This window comes from Carlito syrichta, unplaced genomic scaffold (assembly GCF_000164805.1).
Source record: "Carlito syrichta isolate Samal-C Ts95f unplaced genomic scaffold, Tarsius_syrichta-2.0.1 Scaffold308162, whole genome shotgun sequence".
Classification (NCBI taxonomy): domain Eukaryota; kingdom Metazoa; phylum Chordata; class Mammalia; order Primates; family Tarsiidae; genus Carlito; species Carlito syrichta.
Window position 1 is genome coordinate 172475 of NW_007252258.1, and position 4518 is coordinate 176992.

The 4518-nt window shown below is 38.8% G+C and overlaps 1 pseudogene across 1 annotated transcript; it reads left to right on the top strand.

Annotated features, from left to right (window-relative positions):
* The first annotated feature begins 3400 nt into the window (after window positions 1-3400).
* LOC103267555 lies at window positions 3401-3820 on the top strand (annotated as a pseudogene). The gene has a single exon (XR_002482373.1). The product of XR_002482373.1 is annotated as a zinc finger protein 706 pseudogene (transcript).
* The last annotated feature ends 698 nt before the right edge of the window (window positions 3821-4518 follow it).

The following is a 4518-nucleotide window of genomic DNA, read 5'->3' on the forward strand; positions in this document are numbered from 1 at the left end:
CCCTTGAAGATCTTAAGTATGATTCCTTAAAATTCTGTTCAATTGCTGAGTGCCAGAAGTTTCCATGTCAGAGGTCTCTGCGAAGCTGTATTATTAACAAGTACTGTGATTGATTCTGATGCAACTAGTTCATGGACTGGTGTTTGAAGACTTTTCTGGAAACAGGAGAAGTCATAAGAGTAAATGAGATCACTCAATAAAAAAGTGAAAATGTATGAATAAATCTAAGGAAATAACTGCAGTAAGAAGTAGGAAGAGAAAGAACTCAAGAAAGAACAGTCAAAAAGCATGGGAGGAACTGGAAGAGAATTAGGAGCCAAAGGTAGAGGTGTTCATAGTACCAAATGCTAAAAATTGAGAATTGTCTCCAGTATTTAGTAATCAGGAGAGCACTGGTCACTTAAACAATAGAGAAAGCAAGTCTTCAGAAACTTGTAGAAAAATTGCAGACTTGGGGTAAGCCTTTTGGGTCCCCTCCCACATGTGGGAACTTTTCTGTTCTCTCAATAAATCCTGCTTTCTCACTAAAAAGAAAGAAAGAAAGAAAGAAAAATTGCAGACTTGTGTCTTATACTTCACAAAGCAACTAATGCATATATTAAATAATTTTTAAAATTTTTATTTTAAATTATTACAGGTATAATAGTAGTATATATGTATGGGGTACAATCATATAATGTGCAATGATCAAATCAGGGTAATTGGGGTATATCTATCACCTCAAGCATTTATCACTTATCTGCGTTAGGAACATTCCAAGAAAAAATTATGGCACTTGTTAAAGATGGTAAGATAGGCCGGGCATGGCGGCTCAAGCCTGTAATCCCAGCACTTTGGGAGGCCAAGGTAAGAGGATTGCCTGAACCCAGGGATTCGAGACCAACCTGGGCAACTTGGTGAGACCTTGCCTCTACAATAAATGAAAAAAAAAAAATTAGCCAGGTGTGGTAGCACGCACATGTAGTTCCAGCTACTTGGAAGGCTAAGGTGGAAGGTTCTCTGAAGCCCAGCAGGTCGAAGCTGGGGTGGCTATGAGCGTGCCATTGCACTCCAGCCTGAGCAATGGAGTGAAACTCCAACTCAAAAAAAGATGGTAAGGTAGACTTCTATATTCAAAGGGGAGGCCATAGTGATAGGTGTAGGAACTGCTGCAGGGGGCTTACAGTGAGGGGAGAGATTGAGCTCAACTCCAACATGGACAAGTGGGCACTTATAACTTGGAGCAGGGTGGGGGTCACAGGATAGAAAATTACTAAGAGGAAACATCATGGATAAGAGTTTTGGCTAAGCTGACTTGATAGGATTATCGCTGAAGGCACGTGATGAGATATCCAGGGTGGTCATATAGGGGGTAGGGGGTGGGTTTGACAAACTGACTTAGCAGGATTCTTTCTCAATCTGGATTCTACATGGACAGAGGAAAGCCTGCACTTGGGCCTAGTCAAGAAGACTCAGAGGACCCTGACTAAAGTTTTGGTCAAAGGAGAGTGTGTTTGTTAGATTAAAAATAATATATGATAACAGGGATATTCACTCACTGAATATGCCCATTAAAAATAATAATAATAATAAAAACATTTCAAGTTAAAAAACACCGGCAACAAGATGGTGAAAGGAATAACAATCGTTACTACTTCATTAATGGGTGGTTGGGAGCTGGTTTCAGTATTGTTCTGCATATAAGAATCCCTGGGCTGGGGAGCACAGGGCAACTTGTAGGGAGGAAAGGAGAGGAAATATGAACAGAGTGCTTCTAAATTGTGTTCTGTTTTCCATAATCAGTCTGCCCCCCCCCACCTGTCATAATCACTTTCACTCTGACTGTATCTATAAGAGGTTTCGTCAGGCTATCATTAAGTGGGGACTTGGTGTTTTAGGACATCTTACCATTTTTTATTCTTTTCACTCATTGTAATTCTGAATTCAAAATAATGTTGAGGAGATGTTTAGGCACATTTCCTAAAACAAGCAATGAAGGAAGGGCTGGGTTTAAACTGAGTGACTTCTCACAACATCTCAGATTTGGTATTTCTGTGTTGGAAGGTTTATTTTTCCTTGTGGGTGTGGAGAAAATGTGTCCATACTCAGAAATTTAGAGAAAAGAGAAAAAAGCCTCCTATTTCCAGAACCACATAGATTCCCAAGTGTCTCTCATATAAATTTTGAACTCCTACAGATAGAATCCAAGATCTTTAATTAAGAGGTTCCCCATTACCTCTTTTTATTCCTCACCATTATCTCCTCAGATTATTTTCTGAAATAAGCCTGATTTCAACATTCCATCCTGATGTGCCCACAAGCAGATTCATGCTGTGCTCCTCTCACCTTCCTTTTCAGCCAAATAAACCTATTCGGAGGAGCCCACAGCGTTTCCAGCCTGTAGCTTACCTCACCAAGCCAAGTGACACCTTTCTTCAGGGACTTATAACAATACGGTCGTCAAAATTTACTTCCAAGAAACATTAACAATGTTCTACCCTCACCTGATTCTAATTACTACAAGCAGGAACATTCACATCCTCTGCTCTTAAATTAATCTCACTAAGTTAGTTTTACGTGCTAATTAAGTGAAATTCATCAGCAATCAGTAAATTCATTCATTAGTGCTTTCTTTCTTTTTTAAAAACATGTTTATAATCAATTCCACAGTTGGTTACTGAATGATAATTAGATATTTCATAAGAAATTAGGCAATATGAAAATGATTTGTTTAATGGAATTTTCTTGGGGAAGGAACTAACATTTGCCAGGGTCAAACAAAGAATGGACAGGCATCAATTAAGTTGTAGGCAGGAAGTTATAACAACTAAAATTTGGGGAGCATTTAGAGGTGATTGCCAACTTCACTCTCTCCCCACCATTTTCCCCTTCCTCATTTCACAGTTAAGGAAAATAAGGCCCAAAGTGGTGAAATAACTTATTCAAGATCATACAGCAAGATAAGAAAAGAGCTAAGCCTAGAATGAACACAAGTTTGTCTTTCCTGTACAGTCCCCAAATCAGCTTAGTCCCTCTAGGGACTCTTGCCTAGGACAGCTACACTTAATATATGTCCTTAATTGAACAGTGAGTGGGAGGGTTGGAGCTCTCCATTCTGTTGCAGTGAGCTATGCAGTCTAATTCATCTTGTATTTTGGGTTATGTAATCCAGATGAGAGGAGACTGAAAGGATTTGGGATAGAGTCAGTGATTCTTCCATTTGGTCACTGTTCTCCAGAGCACTCTTACAGAGGGTGATAATAATTAACATTTACTGGGTAAGTGCTGTATACCTGACACTCTGCAAAGCACTTTATAGACATTCTCAAATAAACAACTTTGATTCTTATAGAGGAGAACAGGAATCTTTGGAAACTAATTCAGGAAGGTTAAAAAAAAAAACAAAACTCTTATCTAAAAAATATGGCTTGTGGACAGCAGAAGAGTCAGTCTCAGCAGAACAATGCCAAAAAGCAAGATGGACAAAAGAAGAAACAAGAACGTGACCAAAAGTCCGTTGCCAAAGCTGCCTTAATATATACCTACCCTGTCTGTGGGACACAAATGCCAGACCCTGACCCCTTCAAGCAGCACTTTGAGAGCAATCATCCTGACTCTACTTCCTCCAGAATTGACTGAAGTTCAGGCATAAAGTTGTAGGCGAATTCATGACACCTTTGACTCTTCTACTGTCTCAGACTTCAGGAAACAAACCTGCAGCTGCTTTTCTAACAAACTTGATCAGCAAAGATAAAAGGACCGAAACATTCGCTGTTATGCTGTTCCCTTTTGAGCTTCATGCAAAGACAATTCTGTGTAAATACATAGTTGATTCTGATTTGGAAATCTGAAAATCAGTCCATCCTTGTCATAATTGTTTTTTTACAATTGTGATTATATTGGTGTTTATATTGTGTAAAATAACTCATTTAGTAAAGCAGTACTTTGATTTTACCACATCAAACAAAACAAAATAAAAACAAAACTCAGAAACAAATAGACAACTTTGTAGGGAGATACTTTTATTATTTCAATCTTAAAGATAAGAAAACAAAAGCTTAGAAAAGTTAAGTTCCTGGCCTGGGACCAGGCAACTAGGAAATAATTGAGCCAGATTTAAACCCAGGTTTGTCTGACTTTAAGACACATGTTCTTAACCACGGCTATTGCCTGAATGTTTACCTCCCACACCCCCACTTCGAATTTGTATGTTGAAACCTAACTCCCAAGGTGATAGTATTAAGAGGTATATAGTCTTAAGACATTAGAAAGGTGACTAGGTCATGAAAGTAAAGTCCTCATGAATGGAATTAGTGCCCTGATCAAAGAGACCTGATGGAGCTTATTTGCTTCCTCTGCCATGTGAAGATGCAGAAAGAAGTCACCATTTTTGAAGAAGAGAGCAAGCCTTCACCAGACATTGAATAAGTTGGCACCTTGATCTTGGACTCCCTAGCCTCCGGGAACTGTGAGCAAAAAATCTTTGTTGTTTATAAATTACCCAGTCTAAGGTAATTTGTTAAAGTAGCCTGAATGGAC